Below are 20,693 nucleotides of genomic sequence, written 5' to 3'. Positions count from 1 at the left end.
CTTTACACCATCCGTACAGTGTGATGAACGCTTCACTGCCTTTTCCAATTGCTTGGCGCCAGCAATTTTTGCTGTTTGTAAAGCTTTAGCTGTAATGCAAATATATAGATGGGTTAAAGTGGTTTTCGTATGTTATTCAACAACTCACCCTATACCATCATCACAGCCTCCTCATCGATTTTGAATATGTGTACTGTTTCAGTATTCAGACCCAGTTCGTTTGGTGCAATATTTTCGATTTGATGAATATGTATACTATCCGTTAGGCAGGCAATTAGGTGCAATCGATTCATTCATATACTGTGGGTATTTGAACCGTAGACGCAATGGCAGATGATTGATCTTTGAAGTGTAACATTTGTAAACAGTTGGGTTTCTCTGCTGTCACCATCATCACTAGAGTGCTATTGAAGAAACGCTCGACCAAGATAATATGTGAGATTTACACGCATAGATTTCTTCCACCTTTTCACAGTTATTGATTGAGAAAATGCGAAAGCCATATTTACCATCCAATACCGAAATAGAACTGTAGAGGAAGAAACATTTTATAAAATTTAATAAAATCAAAAAATGATAGTTGTGCTAAAATGGGGTAACGTATTGTATGTTAAAGTATAGCGAAGTCTCAGCGGCTTTGTCCTGGTGAAAATTGAGTTTGAAAAGGTTTTATTCTTCATTCTTAGAAACATGTACGAAGGTACCTGGTAAGATATTAAAAATCCTCAACGCTTTTTTGCTATAACTTAAAAAAACTCATATTCAAACTTCTGCTTAACTTCTACATATCAATAGCTACCTTTACCGCCAGGAATCACTGTTGCTTCTACGCCTATGCTATTGTTTCCTACATCGATGAGCTTTGTAATAAAATAAACAGCTATCTCCCAATCTCTCCAGTTTTGTCGCCTCGCGAAACCTGATATTGTCACCAACCAAATCATCGGTGACCTTATTTAAAACATGACCGCGCCAAATGTCGACCATATGGCATTACCCTACCGACTGTCTTACACCCTAAAATTTTGGGTGTGACTTTCGATCAGGATCTACATCTTGGAGAGCATGCACTAGCAATTGTAACGAAAATCGTCGTTGGTGTGAGGGCTTAGCCGATCTCCATAGCGCCCGACTATGAGGAGGAGCTGTTTAGGACTGCCATCTACGCCGTTTCGCCTCATAGGAGGGCGGCGGGATGTCGGTGACCAAGAACTGCCAACCCCCTAATCCAGGGTGTTATGCGGACCGTGCCTATTGGACGATTTGTAGCCAGGGGATAAATTCGGCTTTATGCGAACGGAGCCTTCCCGATACCGGACCACCTCGGGAAGTATTGATGGCCTTACCACAGTAAGGGGCGCTGCTGTGGCTGACGGTTCTTTCCCCGTATATAATACTGGACCGCTGAGCCCGCCTTGTCGGGCTGGTGGTCGTACGACCAAGATGAACTACTCATTACCTAATTCTCATAAGGACGATGATAAGAAGAGGACTGAGCCGCAAGCCAAGGACGACAAATACGCATTAAGCGATGAGTCGGACTCGGGGAGCGAGAGTAGTGCTGATTCAATGAACTCCGTGTTGGAGAAGCACACAAATGAAAAAGGAGTAGAAGAGTGGAGAAGGGTACGAAGCAAAGAGCTCCCTCGAAGTACCGTGCAGTACTAAGAATTGTACAACGCTTGGGAGCAGTGGTGGACCCAACAGAAGAGGATATCAAGCGCATGGCATGGGCTCATGAGGCGGTAGAAGTAGGTCGAAGGCAGTTCAAAAGGTTTGCTGCGAGAAACTCTCGGTTCTGCAACCGGTATGAGGAGGAAGAAGCGTCGAATGGCAGAATGAAAAGGCAACGTTCGGCGGAAGGCGACAAGCCTGCTTTCAAGAGGCAGAAAGAGCCCAGTCCCAGAGCCGCGACGGAGGGCAGTCCCATAGACAAGACAAGTAGGCCCAAAGCTGTAAGACAGATGGGCCCCAATAGCGAGGTAGCAACTACCTCGAAGACTGCGAGTCAGAGGGAAGTTACAACTATGGAAGTAGGAGATAAGCCAAAGGGAGATAACGCTAAGACTCCGACTTTCTCGGAGGTGCTAAAGGGAGCTAAGACTCCGGCTTTCTCGGAGGTGCCAAAGGGAAAAAACACTAAGACGCCGGCTTTTCCCGAGAAGATGAGTGATGTGGCAAAGCAGTCACTGACTGTGGCGCTGGTTGATCGTAGCAGTCCTTTCGAACAGATGACTAGTGAAAGGTGGAGATCTGTAGAAAAGGAGCTTATTAGCTTAATGCTTAAGATGATGCGGGAATAACCAAGTAAGCTCCTTCCAAAGTTTGATTCGGGGGATGGTATAATGGTATGAATATGATAGCGTGCGACAACATCGCGAGCTTGCGGTGGCTGGAGGAAGTGTTTCCAAACCTCCAAAGGCAGGCACAACAGGTACAAGAGGCTGAAGGGGGCTTCGAACACTCTAAACCAAATGGGCTAGGGGAGGACGACGACTTCACTATGGTGCTGGAGGGGGACAAGCAGCCCATTGGTGCTGCGAGTCCTACAGATAAACCTCCAACACAGTAAAGTGGCGTCGAGCGAACTCCTCCTCCTAACGCGCTGATCCAGGAGCCGTGGCTTCCATCGGGAGGAAAGGTTTCTGGACTTAGCGCGCGCGGATTTGGCGTTTACTATGCGCAAACGGAAGGACGGGTGCGAGCTGTAGTAATGGTAAGGAAACAGCTGCATTCATATATGCTGCCTAATTACACTACTGAGGACCTCGTAGCGGTGGTGAAATCGCCGGGCTCAGATGGTACATGTCCGGCCATGCTACAAGTTTCAAGTAGGGCGGTCGTGGGATGGCTTAAAATAATATTCGATGGGTGCATAAACTGAATCATTTACCGCACTCTTGGAGAACTGCTCGTGTAGCTTTCCTACCAAAGGCGGGGGTCACGTGTATCCCAAAGATTATAGACCCAATAGCTTAACATCATTTCTGCTCAAAACCTTTGAGAGGCTGATAGATGTGTACATAAAGTCCAACGTGGATGAAAAGCTGCTCTCCACAACACAACAGGCGTACACCAAAGGCAATTCAGTAGACACCGCATTGCATAGGGTGGTAATAAGCATAGAAAAAGTCCTGGAATATAAGGAATATGCTCTGGAAGTCTTCTTAAGCATTGCCGGGGCTTTCTAAATGGGCGATTATTGATGGTCTTAATTACGTTAAAGTACATCCAGCCTTACCCAGATGGATCGACTGCATGTTAAACTGCAGTAAGATTACATCGCAATGGGGATTGTACGCGGCCACGAAATTAGTGGACAGGGACACTCCGCAGGGAGGGGCGCTATCACCTCTGCTGTGGACGCTGGTCATTAACCAACTGCTTAGGGGATTTTACGAGGGACCAGAAAAACTTACGGTTTACGCAGATGACGTTGCATATGGTCTTGTTTACAAAGAGGTACAAGGTCCCTAATTGGACCAGGCCTAAGTTAGGAGGGGCGACCCTACGGGAGAAACCTTGCACAAAATATCTAGGAATGATCCTAGACAGTAAGTTGTCATGGAAGCTCAACGTGGAGGAGAGGGTGAGGAAGGCTTCAACGGCACTTTATGCATGTAAAAGAATGCAAAAGAACATGCATATACGATCAGAAAGAACTCGATGACGATGCCTAAAACTAACAACCAAAAGCAATAATTATCATTTCACTGACACAAATTTTATAGTTTTTTTTCGGGATTTGGACACAATGTTGTTGTTGTTTTTGTAGCGATAAGGTTGCTCCCCGAAGGCTTTGGGGAGTGTTATCGATGTGATGGTCCTTTAGCCGGATACAGATCCGGTACGCTCCGGTAACACAGCACCATTAAAGTGCTAGCCCGACCATCTCGGGAACGATTTATGTGGCCACATTAAACCCTCAGGCCATCCCTCCCTACCCACCCCCACCAGATCATCGTCTGTTAGTGAAACAGGATTCGCCGCGGATAGGTGAGGCTGACAATTGGGTTTGGAGAACTATATATTGCGCTGGCAACTGGTATTTTAGTCGCCTCTTACGACAGGCATACCTACCACGGGTAAATTCTGACCCCCTAACCCGCTGGGGGGTATTTGGACACAATCTTCTCATTATATTACTTAACAATTCAAAGGCTTCATTCTGTATTGCGAACGATAGCTCAGACGAACGATTCGCCTCCAAACGATTTCGTCTAGCAATGGTATTCTCTATCATTTTCGTTCGGTCTTTACCTTTCTAACTAACAGGAAGGCAAAAGTAATTGTCAAGTGATAAGTTGCCATTGTTTAACATAGTGCAAATACACTAGCGATTCGTCTCTGATCCGCATCGAAAGTTCGTTTCGTAATAGAGAATGAGGCCCTAAGATTAGACATTTTTTTCAATTTGTATTTTGACTTACCAGCAACAACATAATCATGTTTAATTGTACGCCGCACAAGCATTATAGCATCATATTTACCAAGCTCAGTTTCTCCCAAAAATTGTTCAACACTGCCACGTAAAATCAAAGTACTTGTTCTAGCATTAACGCAACCTTTAAATAATTATAAACTATAAAAATGAAATTAATGTCATACCTTGGAAAATGTTGAAACGTTCACCACCAACCTGACGTTCTTCAAAGTAATCACATTGACCCAAAACACTTGAATTAATATCATTTGCTGTAGTCATAACAGCACCACCACAAGCTTTCATTCTACGTTTCCAATCTTCTTCTGGTACATGAACAGCACAGAACATATCACGATCTGCAAAATATTGTGTAGCAACATCACCAATTGGTAATTTAGAAAACACAACATTGGCGCCTTGCTTAGCTAGTTTATTCTACAGAATACGCCATTCAGCATCAACAATTTTCTGATACTCTTGGACATTGCAGGACATTGCTATGGTAGATCATTTTTCCTATAAAGCACTTTGTTGCTCCTTTGATTGGCGCTTCGACATGTACAGCCATGTCATATTTTAGCATGCATAATTGTAATGCTTTGCGTATAGCTTTAATGATGATACGTGCATGCAAGCCTTCCTCAACATCTGGCTTAACTTGTTTTAAGATTTCACATGCTTAAAATACTACTGAAGTGGTGCCATCGCCGACCTGATAAGAGAAACATTTTTATTCTACACATTCTAATATATGTAACAAAAAACTTACCTCAGCATTTTGAAATTTGGCGATGTCTACTAGAGTTTTACGGCTGGATTCACAATATCCAATAGTTTCATAATGGATGCACCATCATTTGAAATTGTGGTCTTACCATTGGAATCAACAATATGCTTGTCCATACTACGTGAACCCAATGTAGTGCGTACAGTGCCACAATTTAATGCGAGGCATTGATGCTGGATATGAGTTGAGGTTTACCATGAGAGCTATCGGTACCCAAGCATTTTTTAAACAAATACTCATGTACCCAATACAAGTTCAGGACGTTCATATTTATCGACACGCTGTGTGGTATGGCCCAAATGTTGGAAATATGCAGTTGGCACTGTTGAGAAAAAATATGGATCAATGAACACAAGTAAAAGTGAAAGATTTTTTTTACCATCTCTTGTTACTTTACACATTAGACATTGGAAACGACGACCAGCATCTACAAGTTGCTATTGAGCCTTGCAACGATTACATCTAATTGGACCCAATTCACCAAAATTTACAATGGGTGGCTCATATTCACCCTCAACCGTTCGTACCATTGGTTAGACGGTAAGTGTAATGGACAAAGCTGTTGTTTTTAATAAATCAGCTGTTGCAGGTATGCAATACAAAGAGGACCTGCAAAGAAGAAAGATCAATGTAATTGCCAAAACAAAACATTAATTTCAAATAGCGATATCTAACGTAACGTGGCGAGGAGTTACCCTGATCTTCTACCACATATTTTGTGGTCACCAACGGTGGTAATAAACCCTGTTTATTAGTAATAAAAGCACCACCATCGCTATTTTATTATCGGATTTGGCATCTGATCGGGATCTAAACGGCCTTGGGCTTGATCATACTGTTGCGGCTGTTGATCTTTACCAGTACCAGGTGCAGGTGGTTGCTAAAGAAAATAACACAAAAATAATCATCAGCAAATTTGTAAATTTTTAGTTGTATTAGCAAACATTATAACCAGGACGTCCGGACGTGTCCGAGTATTGGGGTTTGGGTGGTTGACTGAGCATTGGCATCTGTCCAGGTTGTGTTGGTGGCATCATTTTACCCATCTAACCACGTGGTACACCTGGTTGTTGTAGAGGATAACCTGGATGTTGAGGTTGTGGTGGATAGCCCGGATTTTGTGGGATTAGCAGATAGCCAGCCTGGGAAGGTTGTTGCTCCTCTATCGTGGCATTGCATAACCCGGTTGCTGTTGTGGTATATACCTTGGTATAACTGGAGGTGGTGTCTTTGGCTCACCTGGTCCAGTTGATGCGGGCGGCATACCTGGAGGACCATGTTTCTCATGCCCACCAAATAGCTGGTGCATAGGGTGTTCAGGTGGCATTTGACCGGGTTGTGACTGCATTAGACCAGACTGTCGTGGCATTGGACACGATTACGGTGGCATTTGCTATTGACCTGTGTGCTGGTATGGAGCTGCAACACCGCCTGCACTTGATGTTGGTGGTGTAGCTGAAACTGGTGGTTGACTGCTTCGATTTCAAACTTGAATTGATTCGATTTCAACCTCACCTAACCGCGGCGAATCCTGTTTCACTAACAGACGAGGTTCTGGCGACCTCAAGCTCCTCATTGAACTTGAGGTGGCGAGGGAGGGATAGCCTGAAGGTTTAATGTGGCCTTATAAATCGTTCCCAAATGGTCGGAGTAGCACCTTAATGGTGCTGTGTTACCGGAGCGTACCGGATCTGTATCCGGCAAAGGACCATCACATCGACAACACTCCCCAACGCCTTCGGGGAGTAACCTTATCGTTACAACAACAACACCAACAACAACAACGACAACAACAACAACAACATAATCCAAGTTAGATAATCTAAACTTAGAGAGTTTATGTAGTAATTGCATTTACTTACATGCTTGAATTCAGAAGAAATATATGCATTCTTTGGCAAGCTGGATGTTTTTGTTATCGTATTGCCTGTCAAACCGAATTTTGGCTGATAAGATCGCGATTCTTTTTCTAGTTCACGAAAAACAGTTGCATTGCGGACATCTGGACTCTCTGAACGTTGCTTAAGATTTGACTTGAGCGGCGTAGTTGCTGTATTTTTCATGTATGCACCAACCGGACTTACGATATGCGAAAATTGTTTAGGTCCGGTATTTTCTTTGAGACGCATAGCAGTTTGGGGTTTCTTAAATAACTCCATTTTTGGCACTGGTTTCATAGAAATTACAAAACGATTCGTTTTCTGTGCACTTGTTAGTGGTGTACGCTTTGGTTATGCGAATGGAGGTTTAGCTACAAAAAAATGAAGACAAAAAAAATCAAATTTTATAAGTGTTATTACATTAAGTAAAAAACTTCTAAATCAACTAATAGTAATTAGTTACAAAACAGATCTAAGCGAGTTAACCAGCTTAAAAGCCACCTAAAGTTGGGCCAAGATTTTCGAATGAGGTATCAAAAGACGCGTTTTTACGTCCGAAATCGGAGGTTAACTTTTTTCACCCGTTTAAAAGTTATACGCGAAAAACTGGTTTGTCTGGTACATATTGTTCCCGCACAAATCACTTTACTTTTCATATTTAGTATATTAATATAATCTAACTTCCACGAATTACCGAAAAAATAATATTAATTTTCACTAATTTACTTATAAAATGCCGAAACAAATATTGCAAAAAATTACTGTCGAAATGAACACATGAAAGTGAACAGTGCTGCCAGCTCAGCAGCGATGGAAATTATTTTTGTTGTTCTCTGTTAGGATTAATACAAGGCTTTGGCGGCTCAACATAAATTCAAACAAACATACGATTACATTGTTTTGGTAATTCACTGAATAATTTGAATTTAATATACTGAAAGAGAAGAGAACACGTTTTTAATTTATCAAAATAATGTGACGCTGGCACATATATGGGATTTTCATTTTTATTTAGGAGCAGCCATCACTTGTCTTGTCTTGTCTTCTCTTTTCTTGTCTTGTCTTCTCTTCTCTTCTCTTTTCTTCTCTTCTCTTCTCTTCTCTTCTCTTCTCTTCTCTTCTCTTCTCTTCTTTTCTCTTCTCTTCTCTTCTCTTCTTTTCTCTTCTCTTCTCTTCTCTTCTCTTCTCTTCTGTGCTGTTCTGTTCTGTTCTGTTCTGTTCTCTTCTCTTCTCTGCTCTTCTCTTTTTTCTCCTCTCCTCTCTTCTCTTCTCTTCCCTTCGCTTCTCTTCTCTTCTCTTCTCTTCTCTTCTCTTCTCTTCTCTTCTCTTCTCTTCTCTTCTCTTCTCTTGTCTTCTCGGCTCGTCTCTTTGCTTATCTTCTCTTCTCTTTTCTTCTCTTTTCTTCTCATCTCTTTTCTTCTCTTCTTTTCTCTTCTCTTCTCTTCTCTTGTCTTCTCTTCTCTTCTCTTCTCTTCACTTCTCTTCTCTTCTCTTATCTTTTCTTCTCTTCACTTCTCTCCTCTTCTCTTTTCTTCTCTTCTCTTTTCTTCTCTTTTCTTCTCTTTTCTTTTCTTTTCTTTTCTTCTCTTCTCTTCTCTTTCCTTCTCTTTTCTTTCCTTCTCTTCTCTTTCCTTCTCTTTTCTTTTCTTCTCTTCTCATCTGTTCTGTTCTGTTCTCTTCTCTCCTCTCCTCTCCTCTCCTCTCCTCTCCTCTCCTCTCCTCTCCTCTCCTCTCCTCTCCTCTCCTCTCCTCTCCTCTCCTCGCCTTTCCTCTCGATCCAAATGCCAAGGAGACAATAGAACACTTTATGTTAAATGCCCGGCTCTAGCTAGAGCCCGGCTAAGGTTCCTTGGAACCCCGTTTCTAGAAGACCTCATAGGGTTATCTGTGATAGCAATCCCGAGTATTCTTAATTTTATCAAAAACTCTTGCTGGTTGTAATACATTGACCGTAACCTTCCGTAGGTTTTTAGACGAGTTACATGGCATCGAAACGGCTTTAAATAGCTACTTGGGCGACCATTTCACCTACCTACCTACCTAACTGAAATATGTGTCTATGTGTCACCCTCTACACTAATTCTATGTATTCTATGGGTGTCCACTATTCATCGCAACTGATTCAGCTATATGTTATACACAGACATACAGCAGAGGGTTGTGTCTCCGCATTTCGGTACACCCTGTGCTGTAGCTAGTTTTTTAACCACTGCCGCTAGATGGGTCTCCTAAGCATTATCCAAGCGAGAATAGGCGTTTTTTTACTCGCAAACGTAAACGTTTACGCGTGTAAAAAAAACACGGCTAGTAACTATAGTCTAAAGCTAAAGACGGCTTAAGGGCTAATTAATGGTGAATTATAACCATAAAACCATAACCATATAAACAGCTGCTCGAACCTACCTTATGGAAATAATCAATGTAATCGATTATTGGTGCCATACCATAACGCTAGCGCCATAACCATATCATAGCCTACCAATTGGTTTTAGTTTCTCGCCATATCCATAACCTAAAGGGCCAATTAAACTTCGTTAACCATAAAGCCATAGTCGTAACCATACCCATATCCATAACCATCTCCAATGTGATTGATTAATGGTGCCTTAACCTAAAAATCGTGAAAATTTAATAAAAACCCAGAAAACGCAAAAAATTACAAATATATTCCACAAAAAATAAGTCTCTGAGTCATAACGTATCCAAAACAATGAATAAAATCTACAAAAAGTTATTAAATTCACCAACTCAAACATTTTTAGGTTATGGATATGGCGAGAAACCAAAAACCAATTGGTTGGATATGGTATGGTTATGGCGTTGGCGTTATGTTATGGCACCATTAATCGATTACATTGATTTCCATAAGGTAGGTTAGATCTGCTGTTTTACTTGGTTATGATTTTATGGTTATAAGTCACCATTAATTGGCCCTTAAAAATATTGGAGTTGGTGAATTTACGGCATTATTATGTATAAAGCAAAGCGACGCGGGGAATCACATTCACCCAAGTGAAACCAAATTCGTATCATATAAGAGCATTCATTCACTTTGGTGACTCTCGGTGACTATGGGTGACTGCAGGTTATTGTCTTATGTTTTTTCCTATTATATAGCGACGCAAAGTGTCACGAACACTCATTTTGGCTGTCAAAATATTCACTTGCTTCTGGGTCGCGTTTGCTTCATTCACTTCGCTTTTTTATTGTCGTTTTTTATAATTTTTGAGAAAAATTAAGAATCTTAACATTTCGTGAAAAAAAGATTGAAGTTTTCGATAGACAGCCGTTAAAAGTCATATTTAGAGCTTAGTTTAATGTGTATGCCTATTTCGTCAAATTTTACAGAAATAAAAAACAAGCGAAACCTATAAAAATTATAGCCAGGGACCCAAACTGTTATTCCTTTTGTAATAAAATTCCCTCAGAAAAAAATATTGGTGGTATGGCATAGAACGTTCAATGTGGTCATATTAAATCGTTCCCGAGATGGTCGGGCTTGTATTTTAATGCTGCATGTTACCGGAACATACCGGATATATAAAGGACCATCAACATCGATAACATTCCCCGAAACTTTCGGGGAGTTTTTTTATCGCCACAACAACAACAATTGGTTATGGTTTTTCGATAACAAGTTTCTAGTGTTAGTAGAAAAAATTGTAGTGTCCCTACAGGTTTCAAATCCAGATATTTACGAGAATGGATTGTTAAAAAATTCATTTTATTTCGAGGAACCGTATCTTAGTTAATTGGTCGAACTTTTATTCTATTCTTAAAAAATAGAAGTCCGGATTTAACTTTTTTTCGGCCTTATAAAATAAATGTGCGGATTTTAGTTTTTTTGTGTTTTTTTTTTAAATGGGATGCATGATTCGTCATGAAAATGCTATGGGTATCCCCGGAATCCCATACACTTTCACCAAGGAAAAGTTTTGAAAAGGACTTTTTCAAGTCAAAAAAAAAAAACAACAAATACTTATTAAAGTGAGAATGGTTATAACCAATAGTTATACCATAGTTTTGTCACTGTCTTTCTTCACGATCCTTATTTTCTTAGTTTTATGATAAAAACTGAATAATGGGAAAATGAAAATTATAATTTTATTGTAGATTGTTTAATAACTATAATAATTATTACTCCGTGCTATTTTTTTTTTAATTTTCTTATAAATCAGTGATTCTCGAACAACGTAGTAAATTAAAAGGTGTATCGAAAATTATCTGTCTCTTCGGCAAACATTGGTACAATTCAGGAACGCAACATCTAAGCCCATTAAACAAGTGGTACCACAGGGTGGTGTCCTATCCTCGCTTCTGTTTACGTTCTACATATCGAAGCTATCTTCACCACCAGAAGGAGTCACTATCGTTTCCTACGCCTATGGCTGCACAATAAGGGCCACAGGGCCAGGCCCACCCATCGATGATCTAGGTAATAAAATAAACAACAATCTCCTTATTTACAACATGAGCGCGCCAAATGTCGACCATATTGAATATCCATGTCGATGGAATCACGCTACCGACTGTCTTACACCCAAAATCCTAGGTGAGACGTTCGATCAGGATCTACATTTTGGAGAGCATGCAACCGCAATTATTACTACGATCCAGAGCCGTAATAAAATCCTCAATTCTCTTGCCTGCAGGATTTGGGGCAAAGACAAAAAACACTCATTGCCACTTACAAAGCAATTGACCGGTCGATTGCATGGTACGCGTTCCCATATGATCGCCAAGCCTAAAGGATTCTCACTGGAAGAAAACAAATACTGCCCTCAAAACCGCTACGGGCTGTTTTCTTATGTCCCCAGAACACCATCTACATAATGAGGCGAGATTATTCCCAATTAAGAAGAGAAATGAGATGCTAACCAAACAGTTTGTGTTGAATACCCAGAAACCTAGACATCCCAATAGACCTCTAATTGATGAGAATACATCGCCCAGGGGCTTAAGGGGTCATCTCCGTAAGTATTATGAGGAAATACGGCACCTGAGAACACACCCGTATGAAGCAAAAAGGCACGTGATATCCTCAAACAGGCGTCGGACCTCTATGCCAGGACTTGCCCGGCAAATCCGGTACTCAAAGAAAAATTCCCAGAACCAGCAGATGAGGAAATCACTCTCCCTCGGGAAATATGCGTCACTATAGCTAAACTTCGATCTGGGTACTGTATCAGGTTAAACTCTACCTATCTAGAATCAACCCCGACATACAACTTGAAAGAACATTGAGGGAATTTAATAAAATTCGAACACAAAATGTTGAAAAAATAAATTAGAAGTTTGGTAATACTCTAGAACAGTCGACTGCTAATACGCGTCCAAAATATCGTGAGAGGTGTCAAACGAAAATAAAAATATTAACTCGTTCAAAATTTATAAACGAAAAGCCGAAAAATTTACCACGGGTACCTGCGAAACCGGGGGTGGCATCGATATTATTTTTGCGCAGAACGCCTTTCCGCGTTGGCAGTCTTCGGCCGCGCGTGGGTTCAAAATTAAATGTGTGCAAAATCCCTTTGTCCACAAAATTTTTTTCCGTGCACAACATTACAACGTGAAAATTGCCAACTTCAACTGTAAATATCTACGGACAGAGAACACATTTTTATTTTCCGCCTTCGGATTATTGTTGTCGAGGTCAAAACGCGTCTTTTCACACCTCTCTCTATATTTTTGGACGCATGTTAACAGTCGACCCCTGTTCTGAACTGTTACCAGAAATTTTGTTTGTCGTAAAAAATTTCTAGTTTTATATTACGAGAAAGAACAGGTTAACGTTGTAACACACAGTGTAGTGCTAACAACTGCATCGAGGCTATGCCTAGGGAAGCTTGGGCGCCATAGTGGTATGAGCTTCAAGGCGCATAGTGCCAAAATTGCAGCTGTAGTGCAAAGCCGCAACAAAATCCTCAAATCGATTGCCGGCAGTACTTGAAAAAAAAGATAAGGAAACATACAAAATTCAACCGCAACTGTTAGGGCCGTTTTCATAAAAGCCGGTAAGCGGTATATCTAATCAATGATTGCTTAACCGCTGATATTCTGAATGAGAATTTCGTTTTCACCAAGGCCTGTTAAGTTCTCACCGATTACACCGCTCATTGTGAATAAATAAAGAAAAAGTTGCATTGTGAATAGGTAAAACCGCTGATTTTTGTTTTGCTTAAATCAAAGTAAATACTATTTTTTAGTATATAAAAAGTAATTCAAAGTTAAAAAAAATTGTAAAATGGAATTCAAAGGAAGTAAAAATAAGCCCCGTCTTCCAAATGCTACATCAGCAGAGGAGACACTTCTAATATCTTTGGCTGAGCAGCACGCCTCAATATTGGAGAATAAAAAAACCGACGCGGTCTTTTGCGAACAGAAACGGAAAGTATGGGAGCAAATAGATCGCGCTTTTGAGGCCCAGATGGGCGTCAAACGTGGAGCGAAAAAATTTAAAGGAAAAGTATGAGAACATGAAACGGAAAGCCAGAAAGTCCCTGGCAGGGGAGCGACAGGAAATATATAGAACTGGTGGTGGTCGTAACCGGAGCTACGTGGACCCAAATACAGAAAGATTAGCGGCGTTGTTGGGCCAGACGGCAACTGGCTTTGCAAATAGTTACGATAGCGATGGTAAGACGTTGTATATTTCTGTTAAACCAAAATGTATTATTCCAGTTATAACATATGAAATAGAAGCAATGGAAAAGCCAATAGTGGACGAAGCTTCCTCAGAAATTTTTGAGGAGTCCATGAGGAGCATCGAGGAGCCTATATTTGAGGCAGTTGAGACCTTAGAAAATGTAGTAGACTATATTTATCATTTTTCTCTTTAATAAATTTATAATTTTGTAGACCACTGCAACCGATTGGAGCACGTAAATCCGACGCAGCTCAAAACGAAACCCTCGGAGAAACTAGCGGTACATAGGGACGGAAAAAAGACAACTGACCGCCAACAAGAATTTTGGGAGGAGGAGAATAAGAGGGCGGTCGAGAGGCATCAGTGGGCAAAAGAGAAACATATGCTCGAAATGGATCTACTCCAAATTAATTTAAAAAAAGCCAAATTAAATGTCGAGTAAGAGGCAACCAAAGTAGCATAAGTCGACGGCTGTGAATAGCGTTCAAAAATTTAATTTTAATATTAGGGCTGCTCACGGTCTGGTGCAAATGGTCTAGTAACATAGCTTATTTACACAATAGACTTCAAAAGTACATGAATTTTGAAATTCGTTGTGTAAATATGCCATAAATGCTACGTTGCTAGACAATTTGCAAAAATTATGAGCATCCTTATTTTATTAGCTTTTTATGTAGTATTTTTAGATTACATTTACTTTTTGTTTGCTATCTACTACCACGTAGCTCCGGTTACGACCATCACCAGTTCTATATATTTCCTGTCGCTCCCCTGCCAGGGACTTTCTGGCTTTCCGTTTCATGTTCTCATACTTTTCCTTTAAATTTTTCGCTCCACGTTTGACGCCCATCTGGGCCTCAAAAGCGCGATCTATTTGCTCCCATACTTTCCGTTTCTGTTCGCAAAGGACCACGTCGGTTTTTTTATTCTCCAATATTGAGGCCATTCAGCCAAAGATATTAGCAGTGTGTACTATAAGCTAAAGTATACAACGTTTTGCAAAACGAAATTGCAATTTTCCCCAAAAATTACTTCTTTAGATATAATTTCGCAATTTGTTTATGAAAAGAGTTTCTTGAAAACTCATACATATGTAAACTCCTGCTCATATAATTCAGGATATTGGAAAAAACTTTGAAAAATTTTTATTGAAAATTGAAACTTTTTTATCTGAATTTCAAACAATTTTTTTAGTATGCAATTTTGTAGCTCATTTAATTTTAATATAATAATGTGCACGTTAGAAGTACTTCAGAAGTAAACCCGAATTTTCAGATTTTTGTGTTGAGTATTCTGTTCTATCCGTTTTGATTGAAAAATCACTTTTTGTTCACTCAACTCCTTCTACAGAAAAAAAATTCTGAAAATTGGGGCATACTTCTGAAGTACTTCTAAAGTGCACACCTCTATATTAAAATTTAATGAGCTACAAAACTGCATACTAAAAAAATTGTTTCAAATTCAGATAAAAAAGTTTCAATTTTCAATAAAAATTTTTCAAAGTTTTATCCAATATCCTGAATTCTGTGTAAGTCATAGACATTTTACTTATTCAACTTCTGCTATAGATTACGCTATATTTTAAATCAAAATTATAAAAGCCCTTATGTAAATATACTTTACGAATAAAATCCTTGGTATTTATAAAATATTAATTCTTTTATTTTTTTTAAGCTTAATAAAAACAACTATGTATACTACTATGAAAAATGAATTAAATTAATCCTAACTACCTATATACGTATACACATGAAAAATGAGTTTAACTAAAGATAACTTTGAATACGATGTCTGCGTAAACCTCATACAGCTCATCATTACATCTTCTTCAGTACACACCGTCGGCATTGCGTTGAAGCCCATAGAAATTGTGTCGTTAAAGTGCTTGCGTCACTGGTCTTTCTCTACTATTGATATCTCGCTGGTGCTTGCTGTGTTATTTCCGAAGATGTTGATGTGTCTTAATAGGAAGACAAAAAAGTTCTTCTGGAGATTTATGGTCCTTCCCGTTTTGCCAACGGCATGTACCGATATTAATTTAATCATGACTTGTATGAGCTTTACTGCCATATATATGAGCTTCTGTATGTAGCTCTATAAATTTTTAATGTAGATTTTCATCGAATTCAATTTGCTAGGAATCAGGCACTCTTGATTGTAGGAAATCAGCAGCCAATATTGCATTTAATATAGCAATCGCTTGTACTTTGTTGGAGGATGTGGTCTGTGTTATTAAATATTTATTTAGATTTATACCACAATTCTGAATTATAAGTTGATTTTGCATTTCCTCATGCGGTGTTACTAGCGAGCTGGACTGGTGCAGTATGTTCTTTCGATCCTCAACGGGCATGCTGTTACTTGAGTGAGTGGAAAATCGTTTTGCTAATTTCATATTTTTCTTCGAGTTCTTGTTGCAAGGCTTACAAATCTGCATGCAAGTTCACCGCGATATTTGGAGACTCTTTATAACCTGGAAAAATTTTAAATGTATGTTACTCCTGGCTTTAAAGAGTTGACTTATATATTAACCTTGCAAAATAATCCCTGATCAAGCTCGGCCTCATAAAGGAGGCTTTCTGACTTTCTGTCGAGTGGTATTCACATATAGTTTCAGTAGACCCTTCAGTGCTACAACTATCTTCTTCGGAGGGGTCTGCATCGCCGTTTTTCCGAGTGATGTTATGTAAAACAGCGCATGCAACAACGACTGCCATTACGGTTTCTTGCGAAATCCTCAATCCTATGGAAAGCACTGGAAAGCGACGTTTGCACACACCAAAGCACCTCTCTATGCAATTTCTCGTACGTATTTGCGACTTGTTATACAAGCGTTCGCGTCAGTGTTGGGATGTGAAAGTGGAGTCATCATGTATCTATTTACACCATACCCACTATCTCCTAGAATAAAACCGTCTTTAAATTCGTTTAGCTCAAATCGGTGTTTAATACGGCTGTTATTAAAAATGTTTGAGTCATGCGTGGAACCAGGCCATCGACAAACAATATATCTAATAACGAGATCTGCATCGCAAACTGCTAGCACATTGTACGAAAAATACCCCTTTCGATTTCGGAATATTTCCGCATTTTCTCCACCTCGTGATTGGATTTTCACATGGGTACAGTCAATGCAGCCAACGACTTTGGGGAAACTAGCAATGCGGTGGAAACTACGAGCAGTAATTTCCACTTCCATACTGGTTTTAGGCATTTTGATGTATTCCGCGGAAAGTTCTGCAATTGCTATTGAAACCTTTCTTACGACCCGGCTTGCAGTGGCTACACTCACTCCACAGAAATCAGCTACTGTTATCAAAAAGCTTCCTGATGAATAGAAGCGTAAGGCTAACAGTAGCATTTCTAATGGGCTAAGTGCTCGATTTCTGTATAACGAATCTTATTAATATAAGCGATGTCATTATAAATATACTACAAACCTTTCAGTGTAATTTCGTATTTTATGTTAAAGTTTGTCTAAAACACTGGAAACACTTCTTTTGGAGAGACGAAACCTTTGAACAAAGGTGTGATCGCCATACTTCTCAAAAAAGTTTTCTCTAGTTCCAAATGTACGTGGTTTTTTTGTAAAGCGCAGGGAGCCCAAACGGGATAAATTGTCAAGCTCGATATTATGCTCCATTATTTTGTTTATAAATTGTTTTTTCGCTTCTCGGTTGAATGGCTCAGATCACGGGAAACTCTATAATGCCAGGTTGTAGACCAAATGTATGTTGTACTCCAATCAATACAAATACCAAAAACGTTTTGGTGTGTAACAAATATATAAGTACTTAACAATTGTGTACGGTTTTATTTTGTTTAATAAAATACACCATTTTCACACAATTTACAATTTTTGTAAAATTTTCCCGTAAATTTTAGTTTGTAAACAGCTGACAGCCGTCAAATCTTGCCCGATTAGCAGATAACCGGCCATCCATCGCAGCTAAAGTTAATCGGGCTTTTAATCGATTGATTCGTGATAATCGGCAATGGTGAAAACCAATTTCAGCCAAATCAGCGATTAAATTCCGATAAAGCGGTAATCGGCTTTTATGAAAACGGTCATTAGCCAGTTTGACTAAGTACACACACTCGAAATTGCACTGCAAAGTTTTCCGAAAGAACAAAAGTAATAAGTGGCTATACTGGCCATGTATATGGTTTGACAGTCTCAGTGAATACGTAGTGACTACGTAAGAGCACAAACGCGAATACGTAAGAAGTTATAAAATACGAATTTTGGGTGAACGTGAATGTGAGTGAATGCGACGCAAATTTTCACGGTGACATACATAATACGGGCCTTAATAACTTTTATAGATGTTATTCATTTCTTTGGATACGTTATGACTAAAAGACTTATTTTTTGTGGAATATGTTTGTAATTTTTTGCGTTTCCTTCATTCTTATGAAATTTTCACGATTTTTAGGTTAAGACACCATTAATCGGTAACATTGGAGATGGTTACGGATATTGGTATGGTTACGACTATGGCGGTAGGGTTAAGGAAGTTTAATTGGCCATTTAATGAATTCAGCTGTGAATTACAGAATTCAGCCGTTAATCCTAAGCTCCAGACAATGGTGCCTTATCGGTAACCGTATCGGTCCCCTTATAACATCTGATTCCACCAACCTTAAACGGGAGTCATTGGCCTACAAGTCGAGTGGCGCGAAAACGAACGGTCGTGTTTAATTTTGCTCGTTGAATTTTATATTGAAAAATTGTAAAACCTCATAAAAATATTAGATAACATAATCTAATGTAAGAGATAGAGACTCAGGAAACTAATTTGGAAGTTATTTGTGACACTAAATAAAATAAAGTATAAATTAATAAATTTTTAATATAAATAAAACATACACATACATTTTCACCTGCATTAGTGGCTACATGCATATGTACATATATATGCACATATATGTATGCAAGTTACTTAAACCAAAATGTAAAAAAAGTGCGACAAGTGTAAAAGTGGCCAATATACGATGTGAAGGAGTGTGTGGTAAATATTACCACCTGACCAAATGTTCTGGGTTGGACCAATACAGCATTAATAAACTGCAAGAATGTGAAATGCTAAGATTTATGTGTACTGACTGCGTACAGTATGTACATAATGTAGATGACATACTAAAAGACATGCAAATGGTAGTGAAGCAAAATGGACAACAACTACAAGAATATAGAAGTGAATTTGACAATGCACTTAGAAAGAACGAAAAAGAAATAAAGCATCTTCTACAAGTGGTGCAAACAGCTTTCAGTGGAAGAATTAGAGCTATGCAAAAAGTGCAAGAATCGTGTGAAAAAAGTGTAAAAGAGGTTAATAAAATACGGGAAATAGCAGAAGGCTTTAAGCGAAGCAGTGAACAGGTATGTGTCGAATTAAAAACTAACAAAGATGACAATAAGAAAATGATTGAAGCAATAAGCAGCGAAAACAAAAAAATGTGCAATGAACTGAAGCAGGATTTCAATAATGTTGAAGCAAAAATATCATATGCGAATATAGCAAAAAGTAGTAAACAAAAAAAAAAAGCGTTGCAAGAGATACAAAAAATCATCCACTAATAGTGAAACCGAGCAAAAAACAAGATGCGGAAAGGACAAAAAATTACCTTAATTCAAATGTAGACCCTAAAGAGCTGCAAATCCCGAATATAGTAACTAGGCAAAGCGGGGTAGTGATAGTTGAAAGTAAAAATGAAGAACGAGATAAAATTAAAAATGCCATCGAGACTAATCTTGGAAATACCTATGAGGTCAAGATCCCTAAGAAAGTGAAACCGACAGTTGTTGTATCGGGTATAAATTTTAAATATGGTAGTGAAGAACTGGCGCAGAGAATTAAACGACAAACTGCGTGTCTTTCTGAAACGGACTTTAAAATTATAAAACAGTATGAAAAGAAAACGGGCTCGAATGTGTATTACAACGCAGTACTGGAAGTGGACGCTTTCACTAATATACTAGCTGAAGAAAGGATAAATGTAGGCTATGAACGGTGCAGAGTGTATGATGCAGTCCAAGTATTTTGTTGTTTTAAATGCAAAGGCTTTCATCATAAGGCCAGTGACTGTAAAGAAAGAGAAGTGTGCACAAAATGTCTGGGTGAACACAAACATACGCAATGCGATAAGGAACCAGTCAGGAAATGTATCAACTGTATGAGGGCAAATAAGGAACTGCGTCTTGGCCTTAATGATAACCATGATACTATGGATAAAGCATGTCCTGTATATCAGCAAAAATTATCCGCAAGGAAAAAAAGATTGTTTATTAGCAACCAAAGCATAAAAAGTACAAAAATCGAAGTAGTGGGGTGCATAGCTTAGAATGTATATATCTCAATATTTGTAGTAAAACAGCAAACAAAAGTGAACTGGAGAGGATTGTCGAAATAAGAAAACCAAACATTGTACTATGGGCAGAAACATGCACAACTGATCTTATAATGGATACGGAATTAAATATTCCGACATACAAATGTGTTCGTTGTGATTCCCGTAGTAGACATACGGGTGGTGTTTTGATGTATGTTCATGAAAATTTAGAGTTTAGTATAGTCTGCAATATAGCCATTAACATGAATATATGGTGCATTATTATAAAAATCAAAAAATGTGCGTTAAAATGGCAAATTGGTGTACTTTATCACTCACCGAGTAGCAGTGACGCCGACTTTATTTCGTTTTTAGATGAAATCCTGACTGAAAACCTCAAGGAATCAGACAATAATATCATAATTGGAGATTTTACCATCAATATGAATGTATCGTCAACATACTCGAAACACCTATTAAGTTTATTCGCACAAAGGGCAATGATTCAAAGAATTAATTACAATACGAGAACAACAGAGAACTCGTCTACCAAAATTGACTTGCTATTTAGTAATAATGATCAAGTTAGGTCGGAAAATATAGTTGAATATAGAATTTCGG

The 20,693-nt window shown here is 39.1% G+C and overlaps 2 long non-coding RNA genes across 3 annotated transcripts; both read right to left on the bottom strand.

Moving 5' to 3' along the window:
* Nucleotides 1-420: 420 nt before the first annotated feature.
* LOC137241597 (uncharacterized) lies at nt 421-5,269 on the bottom strand. Of its 2 annotated transcripts, XR_010950011.1 has the most exons (4): nt 5,196-5,269; nt 4,640-5,138; nt 4,431-4,582; nt 421-529 (listed from the first exon to the last, which is right to left on the bottom strand). It is a non-coding gene; the product is annotated as an uncharacterized lncRNA (long non-coding RNA). The 2 variants fall into 2 exon arrangements; XR_010950010.1 differs by having other exon boundaries at nt 4,431-5,138.
* Nucleotides 5,270-5,469: 200 nt separating this feature from the next.
* LOC137241589 (uncharacterized) lies at nt 5,470-7,268 on the bottom strand. Its single transcript, XR_010950009.1, has 3 exons — nt 7,076-7,268; nt 5,593-5,822; nt 5,470-5,535 (listed from the first exon to the last, which is right to left on the bottom strand). It is a non-coding gene; the product is annotated as an uncharacterized lncRNA (long non-coding RNA).
* Between the last annotated feature and the right edge of the window lie 13,425 nt (nt 7,269-20,693).

Source organism: Eurosta solidaginis, chromosome 1 (genome assembly GCF_040869045.1).
Source record: "Eurosta solidaginis isolate ZX-2024a chromosome 1, ASM4086904v1, whole genome shotgun sequence".
Taxonomy (NCBI): domain Eukaryota; kingdom Metazoa; phylum Arthropoda; class Insecta; order Diptera; family Tephritidae; genus Eurosta; species Eurosta solidaginis.
The sequence above is the reverse complement of the archived record's forward strand: the minus strand, read 5'-3'. Positions and strand labels throughout refer to the sequence as shown.